The sequence below is a fragment of the Fundulus heteroclitus genome, unplaced genomic scaffold (assembly GCF_011125445.2).
Source record: "Fundulus heteroclitus isolate FHET01 unplaced genomic scaffold, MU-UCD_Fhet_4.1 scaffold_98, whole genome shotgun sequence".
NCBI lineage: Eukaryota > Metazoa > Chordata > Actinopteri > Cyprinodontiformes > Fundulidae > Fundulus > Fundulus heteroclitus.
Window position 1 is genome coordinate 517,889 of NW_023397450.1, and position 16,766 is coordinate 534,654.

A 16,766-nucleotide genomic window follows, 5' to 3' on the forward strand; every position below is an offset into this window, starting at 1 on the left:
TTAACCAATTTAAATGTTTACCATTGAGCATTGGGCTTCTTCTATCCCACTGCATTTTTTTATGATGAGCTCTCCAAACCCACTCATTAAAAATGTAACCATGAATGTCTCGCATTTACTATTATTTTCTTATTTATATTTTTAAAACTAAGTAATACAAAGCAATGCAAATGGACAAGTGTAGGTCATGTTCTAAACCTTCATCTTTTCAAATTATATTGCTCTTACCTTGTCTTATTCTTCTGACTTTGACCCCACCACATGTTTATCAACGTTCAAGTCGTATTCTCATTAGATATCCCTCTATCATATAAATTCATTATTTTAAGCTAAATAAGTTGTTATCCAGTTGATCTGAGGGCCTGATCCACTTCCTTCCTCCATTTTGGGTTCAGTTATAATCCCTTTAGGCCAAACTCAGACCTGAACCAAGCAAAACCCAGCAGAACCTTACACAAAAAGCTGACTATGAACGTTTTTCTGTGTTATTCTGTGTTATCCCAGCTCTTTAGCCACAATTTTTGATTTTGAAAGGTTGACAAACAAACCAGCAGCAATAAAACAGTTATTGATCTACCTAAGACAGTGTTGCTGTAAACTCACCCCCAGCGTAGTTCCCTCCATGGTTCATCCAGAACTGAAGGGAAACATGAATTGATATTCTGATAAGATGACTGAAACATTTTCAGTAAAAAAAAACATCAATTTCATCTGATACTGTGCAATAAGTTGGAAACAAATGCAGTTTATCACTGCAGAACAAGTTGCAGAAAGTGCCTAGCTTTAACTTTCACTTTCTGTTCTGTAACTTATTTCCAATGACTAAAACAATCAAAACATTTTGAAATAAATGACATCACTTACGTTTAGACGTCTCATTTTTCTGATCATCTGCAAAGAAAAAAAAAACAATCGCTAAACTGCTCCCAAAAGATTTTCTTCAATAAAGCTAGCCACAAATCCAAAAAGTGTAACCAAAACATTTTAGCTTTTCTTTTTATATTTGAGTTCATACATTTAAAATTGAAAAATTCCATTCAAATCAGGTTTATCATCAGGAGCAGAGGATAAAACATTTTCTGCATTAGGAAGTGTTATGTTTGACACTGTAACTTACTAGAATCCTCTTTCTCTCTCTTTGGCTTACCTGTAAAAAAAGGGACAAAGAAAAAGAAGAAAATGTGACTGAAAATTACACAGTAAATGACCTGTTCATGAAGAATCTAGCACATGTTTTTCTTCAGGATTTAGAGGTAATGAAATTCTCAGGTGAGAGTGGAACAGACATTCCTGATTACAATATGATTGTAATAAGCAGAATTTTTCTTCCTCTCAAAAATGTTAATTATTTTACAACTTTTATGAACCAAGTCCATATGAAACAAAGTCATCTGTAAAGTAAAATGCACTCACCACGACGTTTTTTGAACAAACCTCGAAACATCTTAATTGTGCGACTCTGATGCAAAATGAATCAACAGTAACCGTCTTCTCTCTTCAAGAGAGAACCTGACTTCTGATGAATCCCTTACTTTCACTTTCTCCAGTCTTTGTTTTTCAGCGATGTAAGGAATACATTGTTTATTTTACCAACAGGGTCATATTGCTCATTGAGTAAACACATGGGAATGGCTATAAAAAGTCATCAATTAAGACACAATCTCCATCAAAGAACAAATTAACCACAGAGCTTGTAAAGACAGTTAAGAATAGCAATTTTTGAATCTCATACCAAGTTAATCACTTCAAACAGGTGTTTAAAATATGTATTGCGTTCAGTACAAATAACTTTTATTGTAGGTGTCTTAGCAAGAATACTTCTTACCTTGTTAAGAGATCTTTATTTGTAAATTTGCTTCAAGTTATACAAATTAATCCCCACCAGCTCAGTAGCAGAGGTCACTATACTGATTGTATTGTTTTATGCTTCCGTTAAACCAGTTAAAGTACATGACATTTTACAGTTACTTTGAAATAAGAGCAGGGTTTTCAGAGCGTAAGTATGCATTTCCATATATATGTATATATCTACACATCTCTCTCTCTATATATATATAGACAATATTATAGATAGATAGATAGATAGATAGATAGATAGATAGATAGATAGATAGATAGATAGATAGATAGATAGATAGATAGATAGATAGATAGATAGATAGATAGATAGATAGATAGATAGATAGATAGATAGATAGATAGATAGATAGATAAGGCAAGGCAAGGCAAGGCAAATTTATTTATATAGCACAATTCAGTACAAGACAATACAAAGTGCTTTACATGATTAAGATATACCAAAATAATAAAATGTAGATAGAAAATTGAATAAAAGCAAGTAGGGATAGAATATAGTAACAAAAAAGAACATTAAAAACAGTAAAACTGTTTAACTAGAACAGTCAAAGGCAATTTTAAACAGATGTGTTTTTAATCTTGATTTAAAAGAACTCAGGCTTTCCGCACTTTTACAGTTTTCTGGAAGTTTTTTCCAGATAAGCGGAGCATAGGAACTAAATGCTGCTTCTCCTTGTTTAGTTCTGGTTCTGGTTCTGTAGAGTAGGCTGGAGCCAGAAGACCTTAGTGGTCTGGAGGGTTGATACACTGATAACAAGTCTGTGATGTATTTAGGTGCTAAGCCATTTAAGGATTTATAGACTAACAGAAGTATTTTAAAGTCTATTCTCTGAGATACAGGGAGCCAGTGTAAGGACTTTAGAACTGGGGTTATGTGCTCTACTTTCTTAGTCTTAGTGAGGACGCGGGCAGCAGCATTCTGGATCAGCTGCAGCTGTCTGACCCACTTTTTAGGAAGACCTGTGAAAACACCGTTGCAGTAATCAATTCTACTAAATATAAACGCATGGATTAGTTTTTCCAGATCCTGCTGAGACATCAGTCCTTTAATCCTAGAAATGTTCTTCAGGTGATAGAAAGCTGACCTTGTAACTGTCTTTAGATGCTTTTGAAGGTTCAGGTCTGAGTCCATCACTACTCCCAGATTTCGGGCCTGATTGGTGGTTTTTAGCTGAAGCAACTGAAGCTGTGTACTAACTTTTGATTTTTCCTCTATTTGTCCAAATATTATTACTTCAGTTTTGTTTTTATTCAATTGGAGAAAATTTTGGCACATCCATGCATTGATTTCTTCTAGGCATTTACTCAGTGCCTGAATTGGTTCATAGTCACCTGGTGACATGGTGATGTAGAGCTGTGTGTCGTCTGCATAGTTATGGTAGCTGATGATGTTATTTTTTATTATCTGGGCTAGAGGGAGCATGTAGATATTGAATAGGAGGGGACCCAGGATGGACCCTTGGGGAACCCCACATGTGATTTTTGTCATCTCTGATGTAAAGTTACCTACTGATACAAAAAATTCCCTGTCCTTTAAGAAGGATTTAAACCAGTTGAGAGATGTACCAGAGAGACCGACCCAGTTTTCCAGGCGTTCTAACAGGATGGAGTGATCGACTGTATCAAATGCTGCACTGAGGTCCAATAGAACCAGTACTGTGGTTCTTCCACAGTCTGTATTTATATGGATGTCATTAAACACCTTGATAAGGGCGGTCTCTGTACTGTGGTGAGCACGGAAACCTGACTGGAAAACGTCAAAGCAGCTGGTCGTTGTTAAGAAGGAGTTTAATTGTTGAAATACAACTTTTTCAATAATCTTACTGATAAAGGGGAGGTTTGAGATGGGCCTGTAGTTCTGGAGTAGAAGTTTGTCTAAATTGTTCTTTTTCAGCAGTGGTTTGATAATTGCTGTTTTTAGGGACTGGGGAAAAACTCCTGACAGAAGGGACGTGTTTATTATCTGAGTCAAATCAGACGCTATGACAGGTAAAACTTTTTTAAAGAAAGCTGCGGGGAGAACATCAAGGCAGCAGGAGGAGGAACTTAACTGCTGAATTATCTGCTCTAAGCTTTTGGAGTTTATTTGGCTGAATTGGGACATTTGGTCAAAATCAATTCTGGTAGGAGACAACGTTGGTACTGAACTTAGTATGGATGTACAAACAGATCCTCTAATCTTTTGGATTTTTTCAGTAAAGAAGTTTGCAAATTCATTGCAGGCCCTGGTGGAGTGGAGTTCTGAAGCCACGGACACAGGAGGATTTGTTAACCTGTCAACTGTGGAAAATAAGACACGAGCATTATTAATGTTTTTCTTAATGATCTCAGAGAAGAAAGATTCTCTTGCATTTTTCAGTTGTAAGTTATATCTGTTAAGTCTTTCTTTATAGATGTCATAGTGAACCAGGAGTCTATTCTTTCTCCACCTGCGTTCAGCTTTTCGACATTTCCTTTTTTCACTTCTAACTGCTGGAGCATTTCTCCAAGGAGATTTTTTCTTCCCGGAAAAAAACTTCACTTTGACTGGAGCAATGCAGTCAATGATGTCTGAGACTTTAGACTGAAAGTTATCTACTAGCTCATCTACTGAGTTGCAGCCCAAGGTTGAAGTAGCAGAGTAAGCTTGAATAAAAGTTTCAGTGGGATTGTCCTTAAAGGTGCGTTTTCTTACGATGTCCCTTTGGCTAAATGAGTCACTGGTAATGATACATTCAAAGGTAACGGAGAAGTGATCGGATAAGGCAACATCAGTTACATTGACCTGTGAAATGTTTAGACCTTTAGTGATGATTAAGTCTAAAATATGTCCCTGCTTGTGTGTTGGCTGTTTAACATTCTGAGTTAAACCAAAGTTTCTAAGTGTGTCACACAGTTCTTTTGCACTTCTGTCTTCAGGGTTGTCAACGTGAAAGTTGAACTCTCCCACAATAATTAAACAGTCATAATCGACACATATCACAGACAAGAGGTCACTAAAATCCTTAAAAAAGTTTGATGTGGACTTAGGAGGCCTGTAAACATTCAGAAACATAGTTCGTACCGGGCTCTTTACCTTGAGAGCCAAATGTTCAAAAGAGTCAAATTTTCCCAAAAACACCTTTTTACACTTTAGTGAATCATTAAACAATGTTGCTACTCCTCCACCTTTCCTTTGCTGTCTGCTCTCACAAAGGAAATTGTAGTTTGGAGGAGTCGACTCCAGCAGTATTACTTCTTCATTAGATTCATGTAACCATGTTTCTGTTAAAAACATAACATCAAGATTGTTGTCAATAATAAAGTCATTAATTAAAAGGGATTTTCCTGACAGAGATCTAATGTTTAATAAACCTAGTTTATATGATTTGGTGGTTGATGATGTCTCTGTGGCAGGTTGCATCTGACAGTTAATGACTTTCAAGTATTGGTTCCTGTTTATCCTTTTGTTTTTCTTTTTTCTGCCACGAATCATCACAGATATTCCGTAATTCCCGGGAAAAAGACCCAAGCTGATTCTCGAAACTGTCTTGTCTGATAAACGTGCAGCGAGGGCCCGCTGTGTATCACAGCGAAGTAATCTGAAGGTCTTGAGGACAGGCATGTTCCGTGATACGTAGAGGAGGATCTGGGGCTCTGCGGCCTTTGGAAGATGCTGGTTTAGTCACAGAGCTGTGGCTATATGGAGAGGATGTCATCTGTAGGCCAATCTTAAATACTTTGTTCATGTTGGGAGAAAATTCCAGAAAAGGAACCTCTGGGCTTTGTGGAGAGGAAGGCGAGGCGGGTGTAGTCCGGACCGGTGTTCGTGACGATGGATTTTCTTGGTCCTCTCGTTGTCCTGCTGAGATCTGGGATGAATCCTCCTGTAGCTCTGACGAAGCCTCTTTCTGTGTCATCTTTCTGGCCATGTTTATCTTGGCTTGTTCGGGCTGCACTGGGCTTATCTTTTGTTTAGGCACTGGATGTACTGTGTTTTGGGACAAAGCTGATGTGTGTATTGCTACGGAAAAGTCACGTGACCAATACAGCACCTGTTTCGAACTGACTGACGCGCCAAACTGTTTCTGTTCCCTCTAAGCTGCACGCGTGTGCATTCGCGCACAGCAGCGCGCACAGCAGAGCTATGCTGCGCAGTAAAGAAAATCCAAGCTGAACTGTAAACAAAATAACGGTTAATAATGGTTAATTTTTAACCATTTTGCAACTCTGGTGTGATGGTGTACCACAGTCTCGCTCTGTGAGCGCCAGGTGCTGATCGGAGCGCACCACTGATGGATGGGTTCTGCAACGCTTTTTTGGTTGGGCGGGTTGCGCTGTGCGTCTTTGTTCTGAGCGTCGTTTCAGAAAAAAACGGCTGATCTACACTGAGTAGAAAGCTGCTACTCTAAGTAGTGCTTCCTCCCTTTGTCATACTCAGCATGTCCGATTTCAGAACATATGATATCAGTCAGGTAACTAAACACAGCGCCCGATCAACCATTTGTAAAAAATAAAAAAGCCAGTCCACAAGCATCCTCCTTCACATTATTTATTGACTGTATCTAAAAAAAAATCAAATATATGTTTAATTCAAATGAAAATATAAAATAATACAATGCAACATACAATGATTTAAATTGTATTGTGTATACTTGGTCATCAAATCAGTGTCAGTTAACTCAGTCAACCAGGTTGCCTGTAGGGATTTTTAAGGTCCAGCAGGTGTCAGTATTCAGTGACACAGTATCGGCATAGTATCAATACAGTTTGGCAATGTGTCGAAACGTTTCATGACGCCTCATCGACCCATCACTACCTGAAGTCATTGGCAGCAGCAGCTCAGCCAATGTCCACCAATAATTGTGGTATCATGTTTCAGTTCTTAGAACTGGAACAGTATATATGAAGAGAGTGTGCAGCAGCAGGAGTTCACAGTTCAATTATATCGAAAATCAAATTACCTCTGGCTCTGTGATGGACAGGCAACCTGTTCAGCGTGTAACAGGTCTAACGTCAAATGACTATTAGAGATAGGTACCAGCCCAACCATTTTATATAGATTTATCAATCTGTAGAGCAATAGTTTTACTGTACAAAAAATCTAAATAGCAAAGCCAGCTCTAAATCAAATCCAAATGTGCCAAATTCAAAATGTCTGCCTGCTGCACCCTGAGCATTTTCCAGCACCTTCCTCCTTCCACCCAGCCCCCATTCCACTCACCTTAATCACCTACACTTGTCAGCCTCTAATCATCCTAGACTCAATCCACCTGTCAGCTCTCCTATAAAGACACTCCTCAGTCAGCTCTTCCCTGCCGTTCGTCTCTCGTCTTTCATCCTCCCTTGCCAGAAGGACTCTTGTCTTGACTGTGTCTACTCGCTCCTGACCGCATTGTCCCCTCGCAGCCCTGTTGGATCCCGCTCCAAGCCCAGCTCGGGTCCTGTCCTGAAGCTCACCTGCGGTCCTCCAGCTCCCTCCCGTCTGCCTGCTCCTGCCTTGTACTGTACATCCACCTGCTCCATCCCGGTAACAGACTCTGGTTTCCCTCCTCCACAACTCATCAACCTTCAATAAACTCTCTAAAACCAAGCTTGATGTGTGATGTGTGTTCGGGTTTGTCGTGACAAATCATGACAGGCATGAAGCCAATTTTATTAACCTAAAACCTCATGCGTTGATGGAAAGATTAATTAACATTAAAAATAAAGATATCTGTGATGAATTTAGGAGGACCCAAGAAATACCCGAAAACAAGTGAGTACGAAATATTATCAGTCTTTATTTTGACGCTGGCGGCGCGGTCCCCTGGCTCGGCTCGCACTCTGCGACTGGCCGCTCCTGAAGGCAGAGTCGCAGGTTAGTGACCAGCGGATATTAACAGGTTGGTCAGAGAGAAGTGAGGTCACTAACCTGGACGTGCTGAGGGCAGAACTCTGACTCCTTATGACGAAGGCGTCCGAGAGGGGGTTATCCAGGGCTCTTTGTCCAGGTCCGGTCCAGGTCTTGTCAGGGGAAAATCCGATTAACTCAGGCAGCGGTTTCCAAGGGAGAGTCCAACAGGGCGTCCAGGTCCAGGTCTCAATCCAGAAAGCACAGACAGAACAGGGGGCAGGCGAACTCGTGCTACTCACGGACAGGCTGTGGTCAGAAACACGGTGAGGCAGTCCAGTTCTCTGAGGCTGACAGGCAGGACCCAGGCAGGCAGACAAATCCAAAGGGGCAGACAGGTTTTCAAAAACAGAGGCAAAACAGGTCGAGAGACTGACAGGCAGACAGGAATTCAAAAGGAAGGCTGGAAGCGCTCACCGTGTGGCTAAAGACGTTCTGGCACTGGAGACTGCGAGGAGCAGAGCTTTTAAGCAGCCAGGGTGGAGAAAGACACAGGTGTGCTGATTGCAATCAGCAGCTCCAGTGCCAGAAACGTTACAGAGCCCCCCCCTCAAGGGCGGATTCCAGACGCCCTTAAACGTCTCTAAGAGTACAAAAGAAAACTACATAAAAGTCTGACCGGGCGGGTGGAGGGGGCTACAGGCAGGAGGGTCAGGAAAAAAAAAAGGAAAACAAGGGTCCATAACAGAAAACAACCCTCGGAAGGGCAAAAACCAACTAACTGAAATGCTTTTAAACCAATCTCTAGAACAGAGAGTCTGGTGGGCATCCTGGAAGACGGCCCACGCGAGAAACGGTCTCCGGCGGTCGTCCCGGCGGACCGTCCGGCGGACCGTCCGGCGGACCGTCCGGCGGACGTCCCCGGCGTGACAGGCTCTCCGGCGGACGGCCCCGGCGTGACAGGCTCTCCGGCGGACGCACCCGGCGTGACAGGCTCTCCGGCGGACGGCCCCGGCGTGACAGGCTCTCCGGCGGACGGCCCCGGCGTGACAGGCTCTCCGGCGGACGGCCCCGGCGTGACAGGTTCTCCGGCGGACGCCCCCGGCGTGACTGGCTCTCCGGCGGGCGTCCAGGAGGCCGTCTACGGAGCAGGAACCTCGGAGGCCGGCGGCGGAGCAGGAATCTAGGAGGCCGGCGGCGAGGTCTGGAGAGAGGAAAAACAGAACCCGGCGCCGGACTACAGGGTACGGAAGGCGCCAGACTACAGGGTACAGAAGGCGCCAGACTACAGGGTACAGAAGGTGCCAGACTACAGGGTACGGAAGGCGCCAGACTACAGGGTACGGAAGGCGCCAGACTACAGGTTGAGGAGGGCGCCTGGTTAGTGGCTACAGGCGGCGACGCCTGGTTAGTGGCTACAGGCGGCGGCGCCTTGTTAATGGCTACAGGCGGCGGCGCCTGGTTAGTGGCTTCAGGCGGCGGCGCCTGGTTAGTGGCTTCAGGCGGCGGCGCCTGGTTGACGGCTACAGGCGGCGACGCCTGGTTAACGGCTACAGGCGGCGGTGCCTGGTCACTGGTTCCCGGTGCGGGAGCCTGGCTACAGGCGACCGAAGAAGGAGCCTGGCTACAGGCGACCGAAAAAGGAGCCTGGCTACAGGCGACTGAAAAGGGAGCCTGGCTACAGGCAACTGAAAAAGGAGCCTGGCTACAGGCGACTGAAAAAGGAGCCTGGCTACAGGCGACTGAAAAAGGAGCCTGGCTACAGGCGACGGACGAAGGAGCCTGGCTACAGGCGACGGACGAAAGGGCCTGGTTACAGGCGACGGACGAAGGAGCCTGGCTACAGGCGACGGACGAAAGGGCCTGGTTACAGGCAACCAACGAAGGAACCTGGGTACAGGTGACAGAAGAAGGAGCCTGGCTACAGGCGACTAAAGAAGGAGCCTGGCTACAGGCGACAAAAGAAGGAGCCTGGCTACAGGCGACTGACAAGGGAGCCTGGCTACAGGCGACTGAAGGGGGAGCCCGGCTACAGGCGACTGACAAGGGAGCCTGGCTACAGGCGACTGACAAGGGAGCCTGGCTACAGGCGACTGACAAGGGAGCCTGGCTACAGGCGACTGAAGGGGAAGCCTGGCTACAGGCGACTGAAGGGGAAGCCTGGCTACAGGCGACTGAAGGGGGAGCCTGGCTACCGGCAGCTAAGGTGGGAGCCGGGTTACAGGCTGCTAAGGTGGGAGCCTGGCAACAGGCTGCTAAGGTGGGAGCCTGGCTAAAGGCTGCTAAGGTGGGAGCCTGGCTACAGGCTGCTAAGGTGGGAGCCTGGCTACAGGCTGCTAAGGTGGGAGTCTGGCTAAAGGCTGCTGAGGCCACAGGATTACAGGCTACAGAGGCCACAGGACTACAGACTACAGAGGCCACAGGGCTACAGACTACAGATGCCACAGGGCTACAGACTACAGAGGCCACTGGGCTACAGACTACAGAGGCCACAGGGCTACAGACTACAGAGCTACAGACTACAGAGGCCACAGGGCTACAGACTTCAGGAGGCCCCGGGCCACAAGCTTCAGGAGGCCCCGGGCTACAGGCTTCAGGAGGCCCCGGGCTACAGGCTTCAGGAGCCAAAGTCAGACCCTTTGCCACCAGGAGTCTCAGGATCAACTCCTGGAGGGTCTCAGAAAGAGACATCCAATAAAGTCTCTCCCAGAGTTGGCTGTCCATGAGGGCAAAAAGGGGTCTGGGCTTAAACACAACATCGAGAGGCTCAAAGTCTCCAGGGGGCCACAGTTGTTGCATCCTCTTCGGAGGCCCGGGGTGTCCGAAGAACGAAGGATCCACCTGAGTCCCCGCATCACAGTTCAGCGACGGACCCCACTGTGTTGCCGCATCACACCTCTGCGACAGACCCCTCTGGGTTCCCACGTCGGACGTCTGCGACGGACCCCTCTGGGTCCCGACGTCGGACGTCTGCGACGGACCCCTCTGGGTTCCCACGTCGCACGTCAGCGACGGACCCCTCTGGATTCCTACGTCGCACGTCAGTGACGGACCCCTCTGGATTCCTACGTCGCACGTCAGTGACGGACCCCTCTGGGTTCCCACGTCGCAGGTCAGAAGAGGCAGGTCCTCCTGGACCACCTCTCTGGACTTGGGCAGAGGCAGATCCTCCTGGACCCCCTCGTTGGGCTTCACGGGAGCCGAGGCGTCGGCCGGATCCTCAGGGACAGACTCAGGAGGCGAGGTATCGGCCGGACCCTCGGAGACAGACTCGGGAGCCAAGGCATCGGCCGGACCCTCTGGGACTGGTTTAGGTCGGCTGTAGAAAGCCTGGAGGGCTGACCTATAATGTCCCTCTACCTCTCTTAATTTCTCCTCCAGTCCCTCTGAATATTGACAGAGAAGAGCCTCTCTGAGGCGTTTAATAATGGGGGCAAACGTCCTTATTTTATTCTCCAGGGCTTTATGGTCGGCTTCTACAGCGTCACTAGAGGGAGCTGTGGGCAGATCAGGATAGGGAAGTGGAGGACTCCGGTCCGCAGGACAGGAAGCGGCTGAAGAAGCCAGAGGGACGGTCGGCAGAGGCTGGGGCTGAACTGGCCCGGCTGACCGCTCCTCAGAACAGCTGGAGGCCTGGTCAATAAGCCGCCGTCTCCTCCTCGGCGGACCCAGCGGGGATGCCGATTTCTCTTGAGGAGACGGGATCGATTCCAGAAATAGGTCCGGACGGAGATCCCGGATCACCTCCGGGTCAACCTCCAGGAAGACGTCCGGACCACTGACGGAGTAAGTGGAGGCAAAGCAGGACATCACATATGCTTTATCGGACCGGTCTGAAAAGAATGAGGAAGGTTGCAATTCGAAATGTGTCTCGCACTGTGTGAGAAAAGCCCTGCAATGTTCTGGATCACCAGAAAACATTGCCGGCGGGGAGAGTCGGGGCTCTGACGAGAACGACGTCACCGGAAGTGACGGAGGGCTAGAGGAAGCGGCTTGCGGAAGTGGAGGCTGCGTGCTTCCCCGACTTCGAAGATGGCCTAGAATCTCCGAGACGCCGGCTTCTAAAACAGAAACGGATTTCTCTACCCCCGCGCGCCACTAGGTTTCGGGTACAGGGTCCATGTTTGGCCAGAACGTACTGTGATGAATTTAGGAGGACCCAAGAAATACCCGAAAACAAGTGAGTACGAAATATTATCAGTCTTTATTTTGACGCTGGCGGCGCGGTCCCCTGGCTCGGCTCGCACTCTGCGACTGGCCGCTCCTGAAGGCAGAGTCGCAGGTTAGTGACCAGCGGATATTAACAGGTTGGTCAGAGAGAAGTGAGGTCACTAACCTGGACGTGCTGAGGGCAGAACTCTGACTCCTTATGACGAAGGCGTCCGAGAGGGGGTTATCCAGGGCTCTTTGTCCAGGTCCGGTCCAGGTCTTGTCAGGGGAAAATCCGATTAACTCAGGCAGCGGTTTTCAAGGGAGAGTCCAACAGGGCGTCCAGGTCCAGGTCCAGGTCTCAATCCAGAAAGCACAGACAGAACAGGGGGCAGGCGAACTCGTGCTACTCACGGACAGGCTGGGGTCAGAAACACGGTGAGGCAGTCCAGTTCTCTGAGGCTGACAGGCAGGACCCAGGCAGGCAGACAAATCCAAAGGGGCAGACAGGTTTTCAAAAACAGAGGCAAAACAGGTCGAGAGACTGACAGGCAGACAGGAATTCAAAAGGAAGGCTGGAAGCGCTCACCGTGTCGCTAAAGACGTTCTGGCACTGGAGACTGCGAGGAGCAGAGCTTTTAAGCAGCCAGGGTGGAGAAAGACACAGGTGTGCTGATTGCAATCAGCAGCTCCAGTGCCAGAAACGTTACAATATCAAATAAAATATCCTTAACAACATAAAGAAGGGAGTCTGAAAAAAAAGCTTAAAAAATAAAACAGCTGCACTTTCATTCTGAAGCTGAAGACGTTTCGCTTCCCATCCAGGAAGCTTTCTCAATTAACAATGTCTGAAATAGTGTAGAGTTTCAAGCTTTATGGACCTGCAGGCGAGGCCTCGTTATGTTTATCTCATCCTGGAAGAAAGAGCAAGATCTATATTACATATATGTGTTACATTTTATATCCATCAATAGTAGTTTTCATTATAATAAAGCATTTCAAAATTATATTTTGTTTCAGATACGAGTGCACAGCTTGGATGCTGTGACTTGATCATATCACTTTCATCTTGGGCAGTACAGGGCTGTAAATAACGTATGTAGGGTATTTATTCATATAAGTTTGAATTTGACATTGAGGTTCTTTTTCATTTTAAAAGTTGACATTGTCCAAAGCCTCTATTTGGATTTACCAGTAATGGAATAGATATGAATCCCCATCTAACCTTCAATATAGTAAGAAAATGAACGCTCGATTGCTGTCTTTGTTGCCAGAGAATGTGGAGGACAATCATGATCTCTGCACTAGTGCTGGTCTGATCCCTCACAGTTATTTCCTGCCAGACTCAGTGGCGGCTGGTGCTAAAAAAACTGAGGGGGGCGCACACAAACAAACAAATGAAAAACAAACAAAGCAAATCTTAAAAAATAGCACTATTTGAACATGAATTTTGCCCTCCTTTCCTTCTGCCCAGCAAATTTCTCAATTATATTCTTAATTGTTAAAGTCAGTCATCTCTGTGACTAGTCTTTTCTCCATTGACAACATGGCCAATGCATTCAGCCTGTCCTGAGTCATTGAGTTTCTCAGAAAAGTCTTGATTCTTTTCAGAGTTGAAAAGCACCTTTCAGCTTCTGCTGTGGTCATGGGTGTGGTGATGAGGATCTTCAAGAGCGTGACAGTTTCTGAAAAGACTTCTTCTAGATTGTTTTCCTGATTTTAATAACATTTGCTGCCATTTTTAAGGCTGTGTTATGAAATGTGTTACAGCATTTTTGTGGGACAAGATTATACAAAATTCAGTAACCAAATGTTTTATTCCCCATTACCCATAAACTTCAGTACAACTTAAATAATAAAATATCTTGCTGACAAACATTACATCAACATACCTACACAGCATAGACACAACTAAAGGTATTTCTAACTACAAAGCACATCTTCCTAATATATTAAATAACATTACTATAAACCAGTGTAACAGTGATTTTCCACAACAACTCACCTCTGCAGCAATCCTTTCATGGTCTTCTACACTGAGTGTCCGATGCTTCTTCACTGGCTGACTACTACCTACACTGCTTTGCCCAACCATGGAGTGGAGAGATCACTTGCCTGCTGCTGAATTTGTAAATTAAGACGATCCGGTCCAAGCTCCTTTATCCTGTTTTTTTCTTCAAGGGAACGCTTTGTAAAAGCATTTTTTTGTAAAGACAAAACAGAATTTTCTCTCATTTTGAAACTACTCCACTTTGCAAGCGTAAACGTGAATCAACCTAACGAACTGCAGCTGCGCTGAGTCGAATTGGGGATTGTCCAATCACACAGTGTTTTTAAAAAAATTAGCTAGTACTGACACTCTACCAGTAATGACACAACAGAATGGGTGTGTCCGGGACGCAGAGCAGTGCGCCCCTATGCAAAACCCTAGATAACCAATTAAAAGTCAGCCTCAGATCACGTGCTTGCCAAAGTTGACGCGGCTACATTCACTCCCATTAGACCGGCGCCCTGCACATAGGAAAGGAGGAAGTGTGCACAATGTGAGCAATTAAATAGAATTATGTATTTACTATTTTAATAAATTCTAACATGTCTATTGGACACACAGTATGAATAAATACATTTCTAAGTACTTTGCAGTTCAGAAATCATTTATCATCTAAACGATTTAAAGGGGGCGGCGCCCGAGCGCCCCCTACTGGCCAGCCGCCACTGGCCAGACTGTCAATCACCAGAGCATGAGTTGCTGTCCAGCAGCCTTGTTTTGCATTGAATGTTCCCTAACTCAGTTTAAACAACAGTTGGCCACCTGTGCCCATGTTGTTTCACATTATTTAATTGGTTCCGACTGCTGTCAATCAAATGTGCTGATGTGTCCAAAGTCAATATCCACAAGAGGGAAATGAAATAGGTAAAAAGATTCACAAGGTTTTCTCGCCCGAGTATTGAGGATGTACTGTAGAGTCAATGCTAGCACCTATACCAGTTACAGTTTAATTAAATAGCGTTAACAGAGCTGGTCTGTTGTCTATAAACTGAGGTTAGCATGTTATTAGTGATCTGCTGAATAAGCTCCCCTTGTTTAACTATGGGATTTGAGGCTCAAATCAGATGCTAGCTTTATTGTGTTGTCCCACCTGAAACAACTGTGAAGTGATTTTTGAGCAGCTTTATATTTATCAACAATTTGGGCCAATTACATTGTAGTTTTGTGGTTTAAGGTGCAGGAGGACACGTAGCTGCTGTTATCACATCTGTTTTGTAAGAATTCAATGGGACCAGTCTCAGATGGGTAATATGCAGAACATAAAGTGCTCCACATTATCAACCTAGCTTTCCAGGTTACTAGGCTTCTTCACTTAACCAAACTCAATGATTTGTGTGGTTGTTTGTGCTCTATTGTAAGGTGCACCTGGGTGACCTCCAGGTTGTGTCGTCAAATTTGGACAACCTTCATTCTATCTTCAAAACCATACTTTCACATAAAAAGGCACATTGCATACATTGCAGCACAAAGATAACTCAAACCATTGACACCATTTTGTTGAGTGTAAAGAAAGAAGTACCATGGTGGTAGTGATTTATCTCTGTCATCCACCAACATCCGATATGTTGTAAAGGACCCCTAGCCTGAATTTGTCGGTGCAGCATTGTTAAGATCGCAATATTTTGTAAGTGTTGCTAAAAACTCAACAAAACAACAGAGAACGATTAAACAGACAAGATTCATGAGTTTGATTGATGAGGTTTATTCAAACTTTCTCTAACATAAAAACACTCCAATTAACTGAACATCCCAGATATGCTTAACATTGCATTACATAACGTAGCAACTACTTAATTAATGTACTATTGATAAGAAAAGACAAAGTGAGTTTATTTGTACAGCTCCTTTGAAGACAGTGTCTTCACATGGAAAAAAGACTAAAAATGACTACAACAAACAGTCTTTTTCTGCTTTATGCTGAGTTCTTTTTACCTCTCAAGTCCAGAACTGGAGTCCAAACTTGAAAAGAACTAATTTAACGGTATATATAAGTGCACCTGTTTCACCTCAGTGTTTCCTCTAAGTCTCTGTTTAAATTTTTTCAATAAAGTCGTCTCCAAAGTCGATCAGTTTCCGCAGAGCGCACAGGATGAGAGTATCGACATCATCTTTCAGGTCAATTTCTTCGCTGTAGTTCTTCACAGGAAAGATGCAGTTCAGTGGTAACTGCATTTTGTGGACTTCCTGATAGTAAAGAATTACAATAGTCCAGCCTCAAAGTAGCAAATGCATGGACCAGTTTTTTAGCATCACTCCTGGACAGAATGTTTCTAATTTTGGCGATATTCCGGAGGTGAAAAAAGGAAACTCTGGATCCCTCTTGTTGATTTTCATCAGAACTCTTGCTGCAGCATTTTGGATCAGCTGAAGACTTTGACTTCATTAAATATTATTAGGATTCGAGGGTTATATGCACCAGATCTGATTTTTTTATTATTTTTTTTGGGGGGGGGGGGGGGGGTTCATGACCCCTTAGCTCCCAGAAAAGTATGCCCCTGTGCCCATGCCTCTTATTCTATCTATCTTGGCTGCATGCCTAAACTGCAGACTGAAAGTGAAAGTTCATGCTGGGGATTCAGCTAAGCTGCAGAGTTTACTATAAGTGACATGTTCATGGCAGGAGGGTGGTGAAAATAGCTGCAATGGACAAAGAGCAGAACACCACACCATCTACAATGATGGCACTTGGTCAAATGACTGAGTGATATTTTTCCTCCATAGAGACCTGCTGGGGATCTATATATAAACTTGTTAGAACCATAATCGTTTTGGTGCATTTCTCACAACGGTATTGAAGTTTCCACCACTACTAAGGTTTCTCAAAACATTTAGTGTAAACTGCAAAACATGGTCGATAACCTGCAAAAGTGAGTCACTTTCTCAAAATATAAAGTAACTTGCACAAAATCAAGTCAGTAG

General features: G+C 44.9%; 2 long non-coding RNA genes across 2 annotated transcripts; both read right to left on the bottom strand.

Annotated features, from left to right (window-relative positions):
• Window positions 1–7,532: 7,532 nt before the first annotated feature.
• LOC118562576 lies at window positions 7,533–7,934 on the bottom strand. Its single transcript, XR_004930676.1, has 2 exons — window positions 7,730–7,934; window positions 7,533–7,657 (listed from the first exon to the last, which is right to left on the bottom strand). It is a non-coding gene; the product is annotated as an uncharacterized LOC118562576 (long non-coding RNA).
• A 3,853-nt stretch (window positions 7,935–11,787) lies between these two features.
• LOC118562577 lies at window positions 11,788–12,108 on the bottom strand. The gene is made up of 2 exons (XR_004930677.1): window positions 11,985–12,108; window positions 11,788–11,912 (listed from the first exon to the last, which is right to left on the bottom strand). It is a non-coding gene; the product is annotated as an uncharacterized LOC118562577 (long non-coding RNA).
• Between the last annotated feature and the right edge of the window lie 4,658 nt (window positions 12,109–16,766).